General features: G+C 40.6%; 1 long non-coding RNA gene across 1 annotated transcript in view; it reads right to left on the reverse strand.

Annotated features, from left to right (window-relative positions):
• LOC309854092 overlaps positions 1-21808 on the reverse strand; it is a 75628-nt gene that overhangs the window by 52588 nt on the left and 1232 nt on the right. The window contains exon 2 of the long non-coding RNA XR_014306094.1: positions 3424-3472. This is a non-coding gene — a long non-coding RNA (uncharacterized lncRNA). The remainder of the gene's footprint in view (positions 1-3423; positions 3473-21808) is intronic.

Consider the following 21808-nt stretch of genomic DNA (forward strand, 5'->3'; position numbering starts at 1 on the left):
TTCTTATGGATGGAGAGACCAAGTCCCAGGAGGAAAAGTTACTTGTTCCTGGGCAGGGCTAGAACCTGAGCCACCTAAATTTCCTTCTATGGTTGGTGAACTCACAAAGCCTGCCTCATTGTTCATTGGCAGTTGGCAATGGACATGGCTAGACTTCTAAGTCCCAAACCTTCAGATGTGTGGACACTAAGCCCTGCCTGACCAGGACTGCCTGGAGAGGCTGAGCCGTCCATTGTGGGCAGGGTTCCCACACAGACTAGATGGCCTCTGGCTCAGCTTCTACTTCCGTCCTGGAGATGAAACTTCCCAATTTGTTTACTTTCTGTCACAAGACATTCCTTACCATTAGCTTCCTTGCCTGGACGATGGGGGTTCTCCAGTCAAGGCTGCTGTGAGGGTGTAATGAGCTGATCATGCAAAGTCCTGAGAACAGTGCCTGATGCAGAGTAATTGCTCGTTCAGAGTCTGTTAACATTGTGGGGTTCTTGTATCGCTGTTATTATTTGATGTGGTCTAAAATACCATTAGTGGATAAATGAATAAAGAAGATGTGGTAATTATATATGATGGAATATTATTGAGCCCTAAAAATGAATGAAATCTTGCCATTTGAAATAGTGTGGATGGATCTAGCGGGTATAATGTTAAGTGAAATCAGTCAGAGAAAGACAAATACCATATGATTTCACTCATTTAAAAGACAGAACAAACAAACAAAGAAAAAAAAGAGAGAGAGAGAAAGAGACAAACCAAGAAAGAGACTCTTAACTATAGAGAACAATCTGATGGTGACCAGAGGGGAGGTCGGTGGGGGGATGGGGGAAATCGGTGACTGGGATTAAGGAGCACACTGTGCTGAGCCCTGAGTAATGTACAGAATTGCTGAATCACTGTATTGTATACCTGAAACTAATATAACACTGTACATTCACTATCCTGGAATTGAAATGTAAAAAAAAAAAAAAAAAAAAAAAAAAACACCATTAGTAAAATTGAAATGTTACCCAGACGCCTAACTAATAGGAAATGACTCAAAAGATGCTTCGTATGTGATTCACACAGCATACCCGGGAAAATTACAAGGAGAGAAATTACATGGCCCAGCCAGGAAAAATAGAATAATGAAAACCAAGTAGTGATGCTATCCAGGGTAAACCTTTTCACCAGCCAGCAAGATAAGAATTTGGCAAATTTGTTCTCAAGAAAGATATGGCAGAGAGCTTTCCCTGAAAAAGAAAAATTGAACAATCTGCTTACTAAGTTCTCTTAGGAAAGAAAATTTCCTTCAGTAAATACTTCATATTCAGAATGATCATGAGCCACAAAAGGCATTTTTTTCCTCAAGTGAACCAAGGGGCACTTTCCTCAAGTGAACTGAGATAGAGTTTCTTGTAAATTAAAAACTTTCTCAAAAAAATTGAAAGTGGAGGCAAATTCATTTTGAGCTATTAAAATGAACGTACCTTCCTGGCCATTTTAAGCTGTTTGTCGCAGTCGAGTTGCTGTGTGTAGGAAGTGTGCTGGGGAATGTGCACTTCCAAGCCTTTGACTCTTTCGTCCTCATCTGCCACAGTGGCTCAGTCATTTCTGCTTCACTTGATGCCTGTCAGTGCTCTCTCCAAGCTTCCATGATCTGTCCTGGCAGCATGCTGGCCCCTTCTCCAGGGGGCACGTGTAGTACATGGATATAGACGTGCCTCCACTTGGACAAACTCTCTCTCATGCCGTCTTGTGCCCCTCTCCCTGCGTGGTCCAGACCCTCAGGATCCAGTCCCTACGTACTCTTCTCCTGGAGACAGTCACTTTCCTCTTTTGGCAGACCTTCCACTTCCCCAGATGGCTTGTGTGAAGACTTGACCCCTGATTTTTGTCCGGTGCTGGGAGGGAAGAGGTGTGCATTCTGAGGAGGTTACACATTGCAAGGGAACCACTTCGGCATGGTCTTCCAGCTAACCTCCAGCTGGGGCAGGGTGGGGGTAGTGGCAGTGGTGGGCCACCACAGCAGGGTCATGGGGTTTCAAGGGATCTGGGGTTTCAAGGTTTTCAAGTGTATCCACCAGAATGACCCCATGTCAGTTCTCAGGGTGCTTTTTCCCAGCTCAGGTCCTGAGTTGACACAGCAGACTTGTGAGGGTTGAGAACTCAATCCATTTTGAAGGACCGGGGCTACTCCCGTGATGAAGTCCTGGGCCTGACTTTTCCCATCTTGTAGATATGGGAGTTAAGAGTCTCTTCATATGCTGTTGAGGAGGCCCTATGACTTTCATACTCTGCTTTTTATAGTCTTTCTTCAAGGCATCAATGGCACCCATTAAAAAGCATCTCATTTCATTGGGATCATTCATTTCACTGTAGTATTATTTTAGGCCCTTAAGCTCTCAAGAGCCAGAGATACTGGCCCTGCCAGGACTCCTCCCCCAATCAGCCCCATTCTCTTTCATGAAGGTCTCCCAGTTTTACCGTGACAGCACATAGATCTCCACCTGCCACTGATACAGCCCTAGGCCACCCCACTGGTCAGTGACTAAGGGCCAAAGTCCCACTTCAGGGGACTGAAGAGGGACCACTCCTGATACCAGTAGTCTTAGGTACAGTCCCACCATGGAACAGGCTCTGAGACTGAGATTTGCAATCAGGAAGTTTCCTGGGGAGCCCTAGAGTCCCACACATGTGGGGGACTGCAGGATGAAGGAGTGGAGCTGTGATAAGGCTGCAGCAGGGGCCTCAGCCTATGCCATAGGACCTCTGGAGTGGAACAGCCCTTCACAGTCATCCTATCCTGCCTTGAGACAAGGCCCAAACCCTGAAACTGTTCCATGGACCAATCACTGGATGTGGCTGCCCAGGGGAGCAGTATGACTTGAGATGAGGTGGCTGAAGACAGATCCTAGAGAGGTTCTCAGTTGAGAACTGAGGAAGGTCACCTCCCCGAGCAGCTGAGGGACAAGTGTCTTGGGCCTGGGGGGGATGCGGAGAGGTGCACACACAGGAGGTACACACATGGCATACTCTTCTTCTTCTATTTTTTAAAAGATTTTATTTATTATTTATTTGACATGGAGAGTGAGAGAGAAACCACAAGCATGGAGGAGGGGTCAAGGGAGAGGGAGCAGCAGGGAGAGGGAGATGCGGCATTCAATCCCAGAACCATGGGATCATGACCCGAGCCAAAGGCAGATGCTAAACGGACTGGACCACCAAGGTGCCCCACACGCTTCTTTTGTTAATGAAGATGGTGCCTCATCACCTCCCTCTTCCCTGGGCCCCTGCACGCTGCAGCCAGGGACCTTTCCGAAATGCAAACCTGATCACACGAGGGCTGACCTGCCTAAAACTTTTTTATGGCCTCCCAATGTTCTCAGAATAATGTCCAGTTGCCCTAACATGGCTCATAAAATTTTGCATGATCTGACCACTGCTTACCTTTGTGGCCTCATTTTTCAATGCTTCTCGTGAATATCTTGCTTCTGACCTTAGGAAGAAAAGAAAAAGAAAAATTTATTTAATTTTTATGGCTGCACCAGGCCTGTGTATGTGTGTTCTCATGTGTGCCCGGGGTGGGGGGAGGTGAGGGGTGTCTGTCTGGGACACTCTTTCTATCCCCACCCCCTCCCTTCCCATGACCACTCCCTCAAGCACCTCTGACTGGCTCCCTCTTCCTTATCCTGTACTCCGTACTTCTCACTTTCTCTTAGAAGTCTTCCCTGATTCCCCAGTGTCCGTTAGGTGTTCCTCTTCTGTGTTCCTCAGACTTTCTGTACCTCTCCAGCAACCATGCTGCTCATACTGTGTTTTGTTTACTACTGAGTCTTTCTGAGAGACAATGACCATGGCCGTCTTGTTCACTATTGCATTTCTAAGTCCTCGCAGGATGCCTGGCACATAGTCTTCTAAACAACTGAATAAATACATGGCAGCCAGGGTGGGGAGCACGTGGACCACTCAACAGAAAGAAAAGATGGAAATAAACCACTGAAGGTAATTACACTTTTGGTCAAATGGGCCTAGAGAGAGAATGGAACTAGTTCTCGGTGCAGGCTTCCTCTGAGCACGAAGGCCAGTGGTAGCTATCAAGCACGCGAGGAAGGTGAACTCACCCAGTGGAAATGGGATTCAATGTGATGTTTACCAAAGAGCTCGGTGTCATTCTGGATGCAGGAATTCAGGGGGGAAAAGCCAGAGATCTGGAAGGAACCTCAAAGAAAGCCAGCCAAGTAGTCAGGGAATTGAAGTGATTCCTCCAGAAAGAATGAGAGACTAGACAGGTTAGGACCCTAGCTTGGAAGGTTTTGGCCAAAGGGCACAGGTTGAAGTCTCCAGAAGAATACAGGATATGAACATAGACTAATGCATGGGGGCTGAAACACTGGAATTAGAGGTAACTTGGAGGCCTACATGACATTGACATACGGGTGTAAGGAAACTTCACATGGCAGGAAGCAGATACACAGATTTCACTTTCAAGAAGTGCCAGAGGCAAAAATGTGCAGGTGCTTCACGTGGAGAAGGCCTGGTCACCTCTCCAACAACGTGGGAGACACGGAATGGAGGGATCACTCTTCTCCCAGCAGAGTTGCTCCTCACAACAGCCCCACATAGTCAGGGTTGCATCCAGAGTAGGCATCTAAGTGGTGTTTGCTAACAAGCCCTTCAGTTTCTAAAAAGACATAGCTAATTTGGCAAAGTACCTTGGCCTTGAGTAGGAAAAAAGAAAACCCCAACAACCCTCAAAGTAGGATCCTTTAGAGCACAGAAAGCCTGCTGAAGGTAACATAACTTCTCTGGACAGCCATCTGTTGTTTTGTGCCCATTTCCGTCTCTGTAAAATTGGACTGTGACAAGGATTAAATAACTTACTATTATGTAATAATGCAATCTTGGCCAGCCATTTACCTCTCTGGCTTCTTCATCTGTAAGAAAGCGAACAGTGATGCCCCACACGGTGTTGTTATGGGTATCAAAGGACAAAGCACCTAAGAAATTTCTGCAGATGTTTTAAAGTACTGTCTGTGAATTAGAAGATCAGGGTGTGTGTGGGGGGGGCGGGGGAGTTGTTGGAGTATATGTGTTCCTGTAAGCAGTTTATGCTGTATGTCTGTTGTCTTTTAAGAATAACTTCTCAACACTCGAGTGGAGTCTGGTTTGTGTCTCCTGAGAGGGGATGAGTGAGTGGTGGAGATGCCAGACTGGTTGGATGAGCCCATGTACAGACCCTGAGGTGGGGGCAGCATTTCCACCCGCTCTGTGGAGCAAGGGCATAGCAATCTAACAAAGAGGAGCGATATCACCTCTCTTGTCTGTCACCATTCCATCTCTCAGGCCCTCACTGACCCCCACCTGAGGACAACAGCTGCGCCCTGCCATGTGCCTCTGTTCTGGCTGACGTGGAAGCCTTCTCTTCATATACCAGGGTGCAGATGACAAGTAAACACAAAACCGTACGCTTAAATGTGCTTACTCTTATTTGGGATGTTTTTGTTACCTCTTGACATCAGACGTTTTTATCTGAATTGCTTCCATGACATTAACCAGGTATTTTGCCTGAGATGTTTTCAGTGTTGCAGTGCAGTAAAGGACATACTCCAAAACCATGAATTGCCGTGAATGTATAAGATCATCTCCTAACTCATGCTCCCTCTCTGCTAGTCTCTTAATACATATGCCTGGTATAGACAAATCACACCTATAAACTGTGTACTTGAATCTTTTCGAGATGCTGTAAGTATGATGTTAACAATGAGAAATAGAAAGAGAAGGCTTTCAAACCTCGAAGCTGTGTTTCTGAAATAGTTACAGATAGAGATATAAGCTATTAGGCCTCTTTCTGAAAGAACATGAGTAGAATGAAAAATCTATCTCAGTATGGATGGAAAAATATATATAGGTTGTCTGTTTTGTTTTCCTTGAAGAATATTGGTATTATAAGGCGCAAACTGAACCCTGAGCATGTACACGTCTTTGGCATTTATGAGCTACCAAATCCAAGTTGCTCAATGACAACACTTTATTAGACCTCTTCATTTTATTGCTACCACCACTAGCACTAGTATTGATATTACTATTATTACTAATAGTGCCTGTAGCAGGCACCATGCCCTCCGCTTAACATAATATTTTATTTAATTCTCACAACAGCTTCATGAGACGATAGTATCATCCCATTTTGCAGGAATGGAAATTAAACCTTTGGTAACTGATCCCCAAGTTACAAGAAGGTAGTGATGCCACCAGGATTTGAACACAGGCTCTGTGATCTAAATCCAGGATTCTTAAACTCTATATAATGCCACTGCTTGCTAAGGGCTTTCTCTTTCAGGATCACGTTCACAATTTAACATAGGTTTTTTTTTTTTTTTAATATTTTTATTTATTTACTTGAGAGAGAGAGAGAGAGAGCAGGGGAAGGAGCAGAGGAAGAGGAAGAGAATCTCCAGCAGACTCCAGGCTGAGCAGGGAGCCTGACACAAGGCTGATCCCAGGACCCCGAGATCATGACCTGAGTTGAAATCAAGAGTCGGACCCTTGACCAACTGAGCCACCCAGTTATTTTTCAAATTATGAGACGTGCTGGATTCATGGAGACAGAAAACAACAGAGCCCCCCTGAGAAGTGGAGGTGAGCCACTGCCTTTTCTCCCCAGCTAGCAGACTGCTGCACACAGGCTTCAACACACCATCCGTCACACTTTGGCCTTAACAAAGTGAGAGGTATAATGTTACAGACTTTCAGGGTAAAGTTTTTGTCTCCTTATCCACTTGGGCATAAGCCAATGGGTTCCAGCCATTCTTCATCCTCATGCTAGGTAGAGTTCCAGGCTGGAAATAATATTTTCCTTAGCATTCTAAAGGCAATGCTGCACTGCCTTGTAGAGTTAACTGTCACTGCTGAGAAGTATGATGCCATTCCTTTGTGTGTGAATTGCTTGTTTCCTTGAGAGTTTTGCTTCTAGAGATTTCTCTTTGTCTCCGGTATTCTGAAATTATGTGATTACATGCTTAGTGTAGGTCTATTTCTGTACTGGGCTTTTTTGGTGGTCTCCTCAATCTGAGCACTGAGATTTCTCGGGACATTTAGAAAAATAGCTTTATTGAGACAATCTACATACCATAAAATATGCCCATTGAAAGGACACAGTTCAGTAGTTTTCAGTATATTTACAGAGTGGTGCAGCTATCCCCATAATCTAATTTTGGAACATTTCCATCACCTCCAAGACAAACTTGTGCCCATTTTCAATCGTTCCCTGGTCTCCCCCACAGCTCTAAGTAACCACCCATCTACTCTGGGGGCCATTCTTTTGAATTATCACTTTAATAACCCTTCCTCAATTGTCTTTGTTCTCTCTTTCTGGAACATCTACTACTCAGGTATTGGATCCCTTGAACTGATGTTTTATAACCAGCTCTCCTTTTCTGTTCTGTTCAACTAAACTTCCACACCCTTTACGGAAAATTGTATTTCCACCAGAATATTTTTAATTTGTGAGAGCTCTTTTTTTTAATTCTCTGAACATTTTTTGGATAACATCTTGTTCTTTTTTTTTTTTTTTTTCATGAATGGAATATCTTCTTTTATCTCTGAAGATATAATTTACAGCTTTTGTGAAGTCTTCTTCTGCTCTTTGCATTACTTATTTCCTCTGAGTTTTTTCCTTCTGTTGTTTCGGTCTCTTTCATAGTAGAGCTTCCTCAGACATTTGGTGACTGCCAATTCATCCTTAGGAGTGAAGCACTCAAAAGTGTTTCTGTGTGTGTGGCTATAGCTTACTGACTGGTGATCGGCACTAGGAGTGTTTCTCACCCCTGGCCATATGTTTTCATCACCTAGGTGCTTTTAAAACCAATACAAATGCCAAAGCCACACCCTTGAAACATCTGATTTAATTGGCTGAGACCTTGTCATTCATATTTTTAAACGCTTTCCAAATAATTCTATCATACTGTAGGGAGAGCCTTTACAGAGGGCCGGGGGACTGACCCCTTCACTGGGGAGTCCTCAACTACCAACATAGGATATATTTTTCCTTTGGGGTAATCAGATCCCTCAGAAAATAAACTTTCCATCTCTCACTTTGTGGGGTAGGCATCTGGCTGCTAATATCCTGGGACCCTGCTGGAAGAAGGGACTGAGGGTCTTCCACTCAGTATGTTAAGTACTCATACAATCCTTGTTTTCTGTAGAGTGATTGCATACTTAACTTTGCCCTGCATGCCCACGTCTGGAATCAGAGAGGAAATCTCTAGTCCAGTGATTCTCATGGTATAGTGTCCAGATCAGTAACACCTAGAACTTGTTAGAAAAGCAAATTCCCTGGCCCCATCCTGACCTGCTGCACCTGAAATTCTGAGAGTGGAGCCCAGCAATCTCCAGGGGATTCTGATACCTACTCACACTTGAGAACTACTCCTCTGGGCTTCTGTTGGTGGGGGAGAGCATGCAGTTGTTCAGAGTGGGGATGGGGATACAACGATTCAGGAGCTCTAGTGAAGGCTCTTATCTATCTCTGGAGTTCCTGCACATTCACTTTTAGAAGTACCTGGGCCTCTATTTCTACAGCCTGAGATTCTGAATTGGAAAGCAGTGGTTTGGGGACTTTGTCCAACCTCCAGTTTTCATTGTTCTGGTTTCCTGAGACACTTGCAGCTCCTCCATTTGCTTTCCAGTTCCCAGATTTTATTGTTCTCTTCTCCTTTACTGTGTTCTTTATCCTTGCAGCTTATGTCCTTCTCAGTCCCTTGGCTGCCATTTTAAGTGAGGCTGCAGGAGGGTATTTAATCCACCAGGCTTAACTGAAGTCTCATGATATAGATTAAGTGAATAAAACACAGAGGGTGAAAAAAAAAATCCTAGTTTCTGTGTTAACAAAGGAAGGAAGAAAAAAAGAACAAAACCACGATATGTGAGTTCATATATTTGTATGTGCTGGTACATGTATTTTAATACCTGGTATGGATGGATATACTCTCAGCTGTTAATGTTCCCTCAGGGAAATTATGTAAAGGACGTGGGGAAGTGGGGAGAGAGAGGAACACTATTATATTTTTATTTATTTACTCCTGAATTATTTCAATTATTACAAAGAATAAGTATTACAAGTAAAAAAATTTTTTAAATGTTGAAAATGTATTTGCTTTGTACTAACTGACCTTTTAAAGATGCATTTATTTATTTATTTATTCAACAGACAGAGATCACAAGTAGGCAGAGAGAGAGAGAGAGGAGGAAGCAGGCTCCCCGCTAAGCAGAGAGTACGACGTGGGGCTTGATCCCAGGACTCCAGGATCATGACCCGAGCCGAAGGCAGAGGCTTTAAACCACTGAGCCACCCAGGCGCCCCTACTAACTGACCTTTTAAAATGTACATAGTGACCTGTGTGACCCAACCAGGGAGGGATTGGGGGGCCTGGATCTCAGGAAAGAAACTATCTACTCCCAGATATTCTGTTAGATTTAGGCTGGGCCTGAACAAAACCATCAAGATCCAAATATTCAAGTACCTGAAGTACCTGCTTCTATCCTTATATTTGGCATGGAATAAAAGAAGTGTTATCACCCCTAACTGGATATTAGACTTGCCTGGAGTACTGAAGAGCGGGAGCACAGCAGAAACAACAAAACACCTCACGGCTCCACCCCTGCACTAATTAAATCCCCTGGTGATTCTAATGTACAGCAAGGGCTGAGACTCATTTATGGAGATATGATTTTAATCGCTTTTTAAAAACAGAAATATCAGCTCTCTGATGCCACTCAGATTTTAAAAACAGGTTGCTTTGCTAGATTTTTAAAAACTCTTCAGCTTTCTGACGTCGCATAGCACAATACCGGGAAGTTTTTTAGTCTGTGTTTTAAAATACTGCCTGGTTTTGGCTTTGCTAGAACCACAGCGATCAACTGAGCAGTATATCTCACAGCATTTGCAAGCTGGATGCTCTCTCATGGGCCTTAGAGATAATGCAACTCTTCATTTTACAGATGAGGAAATGTCGCCCAGAGGTATTTACTGTATTGGGGGGAGGGCAGAGAAAGAGAGAATGTGTTGTGTCTGTGTGTGTGTGATAGAGAGAGAAAGAGAGATGGAAAGTGAATGTTGTAGAAGACTTGTATCACTTTTACAAGTTTATGTAACTGGTTTATTCTATATTATGACAGGAACATTCTCTAAGGATCAGTTTTGCTTAACCTTGAAAAAAATAAGTCAAGATCCAGATGAATTGAGAATTGCTCATCTATTCTTCCTTGTGGATTTGTACTAACTCAAGTCCTGGCCTTGGCCTCTTGCAGAAAACAAAGAATAATTTTCTTTAAAAATATTCTATGTCTTTATCCAATGTGCTTCTCTAAGCTTCTTCTTTACAGCTTTACTGAAAGTATTTTGTTTCAGAGAGAAATCCTCTTGGCTTAACCTGCAATGTCCCAGAACAAATGGTGTGCTATGTGAACAAGGCATTAGATTGCCAGCTTCTGTGTCTGAGAGCCATGGAAGGCTTGAGGTCAAAGTGTTTTCCTTAATTGAGGTCAAAGTGAGTAAGAAGAAAAGATAGTTCACAGTAGGAAACGGGTTACTCATGTCATGAGCTAGGACTCTATGTTCAGGGAGGAGGATGGAAATTCACGCTTACTGGATGAAAATATATTCTTGGGTTTCCTCTATTAAAATCACATTATGTTTCCATGATGGGGCATTACAAATATCCTATCATGTGATATGTTATCTCAAACGTACATTTATGGCTTCTCAGGTATATCTGTTAACCTATATTTATACTTATTATCAGAAGCTTGCATTATTTAGATGTACATATTCCCACATGTACATAAGTATGATCTCATGGACATGATTTCATGACGTGATCTCACATGCACGTTTATTTGTGTTGTTCACATGTGTACATGATCACTGGCATCTTTATTTTTTATTAAGTCTTATTGAGGTATAATTTACATAAAATAAATCTCATGTATTTGAACTATACAATTTGGTGAGGTGTTTTGTTTTGTTTTGTTTGTGGGGGGAGGAGCAGAGGGAGAGTAAGAGAGAGAGTCTCAAGAAGGCTCCATGCCCAGTGCAGAGACTGACTCAGGCTCAATCTCAGGACCCTGGGATCATGACCTGAGCTGAAATAAGAGTCTGACACTTAACCCACTGAGTCGCCCAGGGGCCTCTGATAACTTTTTACATATGTGTACACTCATGAAACCGTTACCACAATCAAAATAATGAAGACATTCATTATTCCCAAGGATCTGTAATCCTTCTCAGCCCCTCTGCACTCCAATGCCCTCTGCTGACCTGTTTTAATTTTGCGTTTTGCAGAATTTGATATAAATGAGGTTATGAGTATTGCTCTTCTTTCTCTGACTCCTTTCAGTCAGCATAATCATTTTGAGATTCACCCATATTGTTAGACATAAGGACAGTTCATTCCATCTTGTTGCTGAGTGTTTACCACATTTTATTTATTCATCCACTCATTGATGAACATTTGGATTGTTTCCACTTTCTGGCTATTATAAATAAAGCCACTGTAGACATTCATGTACAAGTCTTTGTACGAACACAGCTTTAATTGCCCTTTGGTAAATAACTTGAAGTAGAGTAGCTGGTTCATAAGCTAGGCATAAGTTCAACTTTTTGAGAAACTGTCAAGCTTCCCCACAGTGGTGGTATCATTTTGTACTCCTACAATGGTACACCAGAGTTCCCCCTGGCCAACACTTGGTGTGGTCAGTCTTTTTTAATAGACATTTTAGTGTATGTGTAGAGGCATCCTGTGGTTTAAATTTGCATTTCCTCAATAACTGACTATGTTGTCTATCTTTTCATGTGCTTATTAGCCATCTGTATATCCTCTTTGGTGAAGCATCTGTTTAAATCTTTTGCCATTTATTAATTAGGTTGTTTGTTTTCTTATGATTAAGTTTTAAGAGTTTTATATATTCTGGATACAAGGACTTGGTCAGATCTATAAATTTGAAAATACTTTCTCCAATTCTATGACTTTAAAAAAACTCTTTTAGCAGTGTCTTTTAAAGAGCACAAGTTCCTAAATTTTTGAAATATAATGTATTACTCTTAAAAACTGGATTGTGCTTTTGGAGTCACATCTAAGAAATCTCTGCCTAATCCAAGGTCGCTAAGATTCTCTCCTATATTTCTTCTAGAAGTTTGATAGCTTTAGACTTTATATTTAGATTTATTCCATTTTGGATTATTTTTTAATATGATGTGAGGTAAAGGTCAAAGTTCATTTGTTCTGGGCATAGATACGAAATATTTTCTAAAAGACCTTCCTGGGGTGCCTGCGTGGTTCAGTCGGTTAAGCACTGGACTCCTGGTTTCAGCTCAGGTAGTGATCTAGGGTACTAAGATCAAGCAAGCCCCATGATCAAACATAAGTTTCTCCCTCTACCCCTCCCCTCTCTGTGAGTACACTCTATCTTTCTCAAACAAACAAATAAATCTTAAAAAAAAAAAAAAGACTATTTGCTTGTCATTACACCAAAGCACATTATCGTGATTACTATTGCTTTAAAATAAGACCCAAAATCACATAAATTAAGACACAAAATCATCCAACTTTATTCTTTTTTTCAAGTGTTTTGGTCATTCTAGGTTCTTTGACCTAGAACTAGAAACTTACAACTAGATAATCAATTTCTACAAAATAGCATGCTAGAGACAGCATGCTAGAATTTTTATTAGGATTGCATTGAGTCAGGGGTGCCTGGGTGGCTCAGTTGGTTAAGCATCTGCCTTCAGCTCAGATCATGATCCAGGGATCCTGGGATTGAGGCCCATGTCGGGCTCCCTGCTTAGTGGGGAGTCTGCTTCTCCCTCTCTTCCTCTGCTGCTCCCCCTGCTTGTGCGATCTTTCTCTGTCAAATTAAATAAAATCTTAAAAAAACAGTATTGAATTGACTCTGTAGGTCAATTTGGGGAGAACTGACATCTTAACAATGGTGAGTCTTCCAAACCACAAACATGGCATATTTCTCCATTCATTTAGGTTTTAATTTTTCTCAGCAGTATTTTGTAGTTTTCAATGTGCTAGTCTTACACATCTTTTGATATATATATATATATATATATATATATATATATATATATATTTGATATATATATATATTTCTAAGCACTTCATAGTTTTGTTGCTATCATATTCTTTTAAAAAATATTTTATTTATTTATTTATTTGGCAGACAGAGATCACAAGTAGGCAGAGGGACAGACAGAGAGAGAGAGGAGGAAGCAGACTCCCCACTGAGCAGAGAGCTCAACGCAGGGCTCAATCCCAGGATCCTGGGATCATGACCCAAGCCAAAGGCAGCCTAAGGCTTTAACCCACTGAGCCACCCAGGAGCCCCTTATATATTTTTAAATTTCAATTTCTAATTCCTGCTAGTATATAGAAATAACACAGATTTGTGTCTGTTGATCTTGAATCCTGAAGTCTTCTTAAACTCACTTATTTGTTCTAGTAGGTTTCGCAGATTGCATAGGATTTTCTCAGTAGACAATCACGTAGTCTCCATAGTTACCATTTCTGGTGTTCGTTATTCCTTCATAGATCCATATTACCTCTTGGTGTAATTTTTTTTATGCCTGAAGATTACCTTTAATATTTCTTATACTGTGGATCTTTTGGTGACAATATATCCATCTATCCTTTTTTCTTTTCTTTCTTCCTTTTTTCTTTTTCTTTTTTTTTTGTATGTCTGAAATGTCATATTTTGCTTTTGTTTTTGAAATATATTTTCATTGGGTTATAGAATTCTACACTGACAGATTTTTTTCAGTAATTTAAAGATGTTCTGGCTGCTTTAAAGATTTTTCTCTTTATCAGTGGTTTTAAGAAATTTAATTATGATGAACTTTAGTGTAGTTTCCTTTATGTTTATTGTGCTTGGGGTTCACCGAGCTTCCTAAATCTATAAGTTTACAGTTTTCATCAACTTTGGAAATTTTTAAGCCATTATTTCCCCAAGCCTTTTTCCTGTTTCCTTTCTCTGTCCTCTCCTTTGGACTCCAGTGCCCTCACTGGCTTGTTTTAGATTACCTAAAAAATAAATAACTGTAGCTCATAAATAGGACACAGAAAAGGTAATGCAACTGATCTTTGATATATCACTGCAGGTGAGATGGAGTAATAATTCATCAAGGCGGGATGGGTAATGTGCTGGGTGAGAAGTCAGAAGTTAACTATACAAGTTCAGGTTAGCCTCTTTATCTTTCTGGACTTCAATATTCTCAATAGTGAAGTCTGGGAGGTATTCTAAAGGACAACTGATATTCTCTTCAACTCACTTCTTTTTTGATTCTGGGTAAATTTTGGTGGAAGGAAAGGGAGGAGAAAGGACTGCATTCATTCTCATATCCTCACATCTGCCTAGTATCCATTCATTTTCTCCCTTCTTAGTGTAACGAGTTTGAGCAATTTGAACTCAACAGAGTTGGGGAACTTGGTTAGTTGGATCAATCCTTTGGTTGAAAATAACTAAAAGCTGGATTTTTAAAAATTCCTTAAAAACACCAAAGAGCCTGACAAGGTTGTATGAAATTACTAGGGAAATTAGGAACTTAGAGAAATAAACCGTATGCTAAGGCCACACTTGCCTACCCAGGGAATTGATTTGTTATTGGCCTAGATCTCTGAAGACAGAGATGTTCCAGTGACTGAGAATTTGATGACATAATTTATCTTCATTCAATGGTTGGGATAAGGAACAGGATCCATCTCCACAATGAATTCCTTATTTAATATTTGTTGTGTTCAAGGATTGGATGTTCTGTCTGGACCAAAAACTGTCATTATATAACAGGGCTCAAGATGAGCTTTTAGATCATTAAACTACTTGACATGACCTCTAAGTTCTTATTGCACAACCAGAAATTCTTAAGCCATATTCCCGAGTCCTCCCACAGGTACTAGAAAAGATACACAATTTTGTTGGCTGGGTTCTCTCCTTCATTCTGCCATTTACTTTCCCGGTTGCTCTCATTTCTTCTAACAGTAAGGCACATTGTGAAACTGACTTTCAGTATCATTCTCTTCCAATCCATCAACTCAGATACTAAACATGAAACAGGTTAACGTGTTAGCTTCTAACAAAACATTTCTGTTTTAGATTTGTCAAAATAGCCTCCTAAAGGTATGTGCTTATAATGATGATTGATGGATGATTCAATAAAACTTCATTGGGGTCACTTCTATCTCCCAGTTGCCAATATTGGCCCACAGGAGTGGGGGGTCATAGAAAGAACTCCTGTTCAACCCAGGTCAACCCAAACATTTCCCAAGTGCTGTGCTTGAAGTAAACATTATAGCTCTAGAATTATGGCAACCAGGATACAAGCAACGCTGGAAGTTAATGTTCTCCTTCTTTTGCTTTGCATTTCCAAGATTCCATTTACAATGTCTGTTATGTGTTTATCTCTGTGGCTTAGATGATGACTGAGGTTCCATAAGTCATGTTAACTGCAGTGATGTAGAGAGAATAGTTGAAGCTTATCCTAGTAGAAAAGTCTTTTCAGGCTTATTCTGTTTTTTGCTCCTTTTCCTCAAAGAATGCCCTTTTGAAATTTTCATTCTCAGGAGCGAGGCTATTCTTCCATTCTCTACTTCCCTAAGAGGCAGTCAAAATCAGGAGGGCTTTTGTTTCTGTTGTTTCTCCTGGACACACATATTTCTAATGTATAGTTAAAACTGCAATATAGTTGTCTTGCCTGTAGTTTTCAGAAGCAAATTAAGCTATCAATAAACCTTCTGGTTTATTGATCAAGAAGTTAGGAGTCTTTTACTCTAAATTGGCATAGCACCTATTCATGGGAATGACATCTGTGGGGCATCTACAACAATACATCTTTCACAACAAATACTGACTGTTTACAATGTGCCAGGCACTATTCTAGAGCTGGAGATGCAGAAGTAAATAAAAACAAAGCATTTATCCTTTATCATTATCAGTTGAAATAGTATTTTCTGGCCAGTTTACTCTGTGAATATAATCTTCAGCAAGACTTGAAGCATTGTGAGTTACATTTATGTAATAATCTGAGGATTAATATTAAATTCAATTGCAGAGGAAATGGCAATCTTCCCAACTCACTACCCTCCCCACCACACCACCTAGCAAACACATATATTCTTTATATTTCCACGTTTAGGTGCTTTCCAAACCAGGACTCATGCTACCGCTTATTTGTTTAAAAATAAAGATTAAACATCAAAACATTAGCTGCAGTTTCAAGTAGCATACTCAATACATATTTATTTTTTTACAGGGTTTGGAAATTGAGCGAATTCTTTTTAGTGCCAAAATAGCAAAGAAAAATATGAAACACAGTAAAAAGAATGAAGTCTAAGCTTTGACCTAAAATGCTACACATTGACTCCGATTCTTTTTCCTTTCATATACCATGAGAGGTTTTTTTTTCCTTTTTTTTTTTCTTTTGGCATTAAATTGACCTTATCTGTCAAATCCAAAGACTCAAGGCTGCAATACAGCATTATGCCTTTGTTCTCATAACCCTTTTATTACCTTATGTAGTTTTCAGGAAGCTAGACTTAAAAACCAATCATAACATAGAATCTCTTTCCACCAAACATTTTTCCTTTATTTCAAATGAGTTTTTAAATATTTTGTGATGAATTCCGACCGGAGTTCATTTTAGTTGGGCAGTGAAAGAAAGATCACTTAACTGGCTCTTGTTGAAGAGGAAAGAAAATCTTAATAGAATTTATTTATTTGGGCTGCTTATATTTAAAGGAAATGTTCTCCACCCCCTTCCTCTCAGATGGGCTGTTCATTAGCTAGACTGAATCACATAGCAAAAGAAGAAAGAGTCTGGTTGGAGGAGGCTGCCACCTCTGCAACAAAAGCAGTGACATACATGAGGGTTTAATTCACTTCATGTGGTCTCGAGCTGAGTGGAGATGGCAACAGGACATCTGGACATAGAATAGTGCAGTTCCTCTCTGATTAGCAACCTAAAACATGCAGTCTCTTTGCACCTTTCATTCAGCTAAGGTGAGGCTGGTCCAGGTATGAACATCAAGATTCCTGGGGGAATAAATAATTCAGCTGAGATGAAAGAGGCAATAAGAATTTTAGCTCAAAGCTCAAGGAGGGACTGAACCTAACATGGTGAGAATAAACAACACTGGAAAACTTGTTTTGGCTCTGACCCTCTATTATCAATTGCTCTTAGGGCTCAGACATTTGATAGTACTCAGAGAGAGGTTCATTCTTTTAAATTTCACCTTAACCCCCACCAAGTGGTGTTACAGAGCCAGCAGAAAAAAATGCTAACCCTCCCTCCACCATTTCTGTAACACTTCCATCTGGGTATCCATCTGGGAGAATTTCAGAAAGTCTGGAATGTGTAGACGTTTCAGACACAAATTCCCACTTCCCTTTGCTCAATTAAAACTGAACATTGTTACTACTTACACTTGTTCATTCTTGCAAGTAGCTACTCCGGTCACTTGCCCAAAATAATGACCCTTTCTTTCCCTATGGAGGTTAGGTGAGTGACATCTTCTACCAGAAATGAGATAATTTTATCTTAAGGTATCCTTGGAAACAGAGAACAGATTTGGAACAGAGGACTAAAAGTCAGACATTACTAACTGCATATCTTGTTTTTCTCCAATGGCTTTGACTTTTCCTTCTCTTGCCTGCTTCATCAGACACCCAACATTCCCTATCAAGTACCCCTTCCACTATCTTCTCTAAGGGCCAGTTTAAATCCCAACTTCTCTATGAACATGTCCCCTGCCAATCTAACATAGTGACTTTCTTCCTGCAAAATCAGAGAATAAATCATACACTGAGTAAATCTCTGTTTGTCTTCCACAGCACTATTACTGTTGTGCACATCCAACAAGGTATTTTTTTTTTAAAGGAGAATGTACATCAGATCTAGGTGTTGCTCTCAAGGAGCTTGTAGTCCAGTAGAGAAGATAATTATAATATAGACTGAAAGTAGTAAAAGAAATAAAGAATGCAAAGATAAACTACTGTCCTTTACAATGTTGCTTCAGATGGAGCAAAATCAGGGTAAACTTTGTGAAGAAGGTAATATGTGCAGGGGTGTGAAGGATGAATAGGCTATGTGGTTCTAGAATTGGCAGAAAGGTCATTCCACAGGTAGGAAACAACCTAAACCCTCCAAATCTGGAGGATATAAAGTGTGGATCATGTGTGAAAAGCATCAGATAGTTTCCTTGAATTAGTGGGAAGTGATGAAGGAAGATAGTAGAAAATGGGGTTGGGTAGGAAACTGGGGGGCATGTAATGGAGACAGAAAAGTTTACAAATTTGCATAGGGAAACATGGAAGTTTTCTGTGTACAGATGCTAAATGCTTCACAGTTGTGGTTCAGGAAAACTGGCCCGGCAACAGAATATATGTTGGAATGGAGATGGTAGAGTTGGAGAATCTAGCTAGGACGCAGTTGTATCGTTTAAAACAGGAGTAATGAGGTTGTGGCAGTGAATGTAGAGTTGACATATTGTAGAAGTACAACTAGAACTTAGAAACTGAGTAGAATTTGAACGGACTAGGAGGGTGGGAGAGAAGACACAGGTAACTCCACAAAGTTTTCAATTTGAATGACTTGGAAAGCATTAATATGTCCCAACAAGGAGTACAGGAGGAAGGAAAGAGGAATGAGGAAGAAAACAATGAAATTAGTTGAGGACATACTGAGTTAGAAGTGGTGGCAGTATTTCCTTGACATGTCTCTCCAGCATGCAATTGGTTTATTATGTTCTGGAGCTCTGTACAGATCAGGGATAGAGTCACTAACCTAGAGATCATAGCTAAAAGCGTAAAACTTGTTAAGGTAGAATAATAAGAGAAAGGAGAGAGATCATGACAACTCAATTTTGGGCACATGTATTGAGGAGATAGGTAATGGAAAAAGATGAAAGAAAGAGAAGAGGAGAAAAGAAAAAAAGAAAGAAAGAGGAAGGAAGGAAGGAAGGAAGGAAGGGAGAAAGAAGGAGGGAGGGAAGAAGAAAAAGAGAGAGAGAGAAAGAGGGAAGTAGGGAAGAGAGAAAGAGCTCTGAAAGCAAGGAAGAAAGCCAAAAGAATACAATATCATAAAAACCAACAATGGAAAGTTTTACTTAAAAAAAAAAAAAAAAGCCATACCCAACAATGTTGCATGTTGTAATGAGTACCAGGAGAATCACAGAAAAATGGTCATGGTGTGGCAAATTGTAGATATTTAAGAAAGTTCTTTTTGAAGAGATAAAGCATTTTAAAGGGTTATTAATGAGTAAATTAGGGAGTGGTACAGAGGAAAGAGTCCTTAATTGGGAACCAGAGAACATGAGTTCCAGCTTGGTCCTGCTGTTAGATAGCCATGTGACCTATTAACCTCTTTTAAGCTGCTTCCTAGAATTCAAAATTCTATATTTTAAATTCTATATTCGATATATATCTTCTGATTCTCATTTTCAAAGATTCAAACAAGCTAAATGTGTTCTTAAACCAAACGGAGAGAGGGGGCTACATACAAATCTTTATTGGATAAAGGTAAAGTTCATTACTTGTGAAACTTGTGTAAAAGCAAGGCACTTTCCAAGTGTTTCCTAATATAGAATAATTCAGACTATATTCTTCAATTGTTTTCTCCACGCAAACTTCCTCCACCCCATCTCCACCCTTCCTCCCTCCCATCCCCAGTCTACTAGTCTTTACTTTTAAAAAAACTAAGCTAAGATAGTATTCCTAGTTTATCCAGCAACTTGTTCTATTGCTTAAAATTAGAGAGTGTCACCAAAACCCTTTTTGCTTATTGAAATCTATTGGGTAGCTTTATCAATCAGTCCCCAAATCATGGCTTTTCTGCCACATGTGATCGTATGCTCGTAAGGAACACTGTCTGAAACTCAATGTCTCCTATCACATACTCCCCAAATTAAACCAGAAGCACGTCATTCAAGAAGAACCCAGAGGCATTGAAGAAAAAACATTTGCTTTATTTGGGGGTCTTAAATCTATTGGGATCCCATAGCAATACAAATTCAGAGTCACTGAAATGTTAAGGACTATAAATCTTTTAGTTGGGTTCAGGAATATGGCCTAGTGATATAAGCTAGCGGAGGTGTGAAATCGTTTGGGAATCCTATGATTAAACACAATGCTTTATTTTAACACACACACTTTAACACACACACATACACACACACACACACACACACACACACACTAGGACAGGATAACTTTCTCCGAGATGCCAATAAATTTTTCCAGAGTTCTCATCCCTTGCCTTTCCTCCAAAGAGACTGGCCTGCTCTTTTTCAAGAATTCTTGCTTTCATTTAATTACAAATGGATATTGTGGAAAATAGAGGAAAAATTTAAACTTTGTTTCTGAACAAAGTAAGTTCTGAAATAAGTTCTGAAAGAACTTATATAATGCAGCTCTAAATTCAGTGGAGAAAAGGAGAAAAAAAAAAAAAGGACAATTAGCATCTATTGTGCACCTGCTATATGCCGAACATGTTCACATACATTATCTCACTAGGCCTGACAATAACATTTTGTAGTAAATTTAGCTTTGGTGTTAGAGATAAGAAAAATGAAACTCAGGTTAAGCTATCCTCTCAAGGTCAAATGGTCAGTTATAAAACTAGGATTGAAACAAGAGCAGAAACAAGATCCCAAATCTTGAGCATTTTCTACTCTACCATGCCGTTAGTTCAGTCTAGTGAAAAATTCACACTCGAAAAGGTCTTAGCATTTTGGGCATAAAAGAGTATTTGTTATAATTCACTAGAGCCTCCAGATTCTGTTGTACCTGCACTGAATCCTACAAAAAAGAGGAAAAAAGAAAAACAAACCAACAAAAACACCCCAAAAACATCACACACTCTTAGATCCCTTTTCAACTGAAATTCAGCAGTGAGGACAGTTCCTGAGTCATGTTCACAGAAAGCTGTCCTTGGATTCTGTTATTGAGCTCACACCCCCATTCTTGACTTCCCAAGTGGCACTGAGAAAGAGAAGAGGAAATGTAAGAAAGTATAAGATGGGATCCTCTGACACCATGGTGGAAATTAGCACATTTCCCAGAAGACCGAGATAAAAATGCATGTGAGAAGAACAAGGGAACCAAACAGATGGGGCAATAAAATGGAGGCGGAATGAGCTCATCAGGATTTCCAGCGCACGGCTGAAGTCCATACTGGGCTCTCAGCTGACCTGGGAGCCAGGAGACATAGTGAATGAGTGGGTGGTTACTATGCTGCAGCATCAGTTACACTAAGAGATTAGGTGGAGCTGATTCACTGCTGCAAATCTGCACGACTTTTGTGGAGGAAAATCTGTGGGCCCTGGTCTCTGCCACTCGCATAACCATCCTTATGGATAGCATGAGTCAGATATGTAGGCTCCTTCAGGTAGACAAGGTTGTTGTGCTGTGAGTAAACCAAGGACAAGCTTTCGTGTCATCGACAGCAGGTTTTAACCACAGCTACAGCCTATCTTTGTGTGAAGGTTAACCTGCTGTATCCACAAACACCCCACCTTCCCAGACTCCTCCTTGCTTACAGGTGGTTCATGACAGAAACAGAAAGGACAAGGCTCTGGAACGTTCATCACACTGAACAGTGATTCTAACTATCAGCTCTCCAGCATAGCCAGGGGGTCTTTGGAGAATCTAGTCTAACCCCCTTAGGTTATACACTGGAAACGGAGGTCCAGGAAAAAGAAATGACTTGCCCCCAAACACTTGGCTAGTGACAGAATTGGCATTAGGACTTGGTCCCTGTTTCTCAGCCAGCAGACTTTCC

Source organism: Mustela nivalis, assembly GCF_964662115.1.
Source record: "Mustela nivalis genome assembly, chromosome: 19".
NCBI lineage: Eukaryota > Metazoa > Chordata > Mammalia > Carnivora > Mustelidae > Mustela > Mustela nivalis.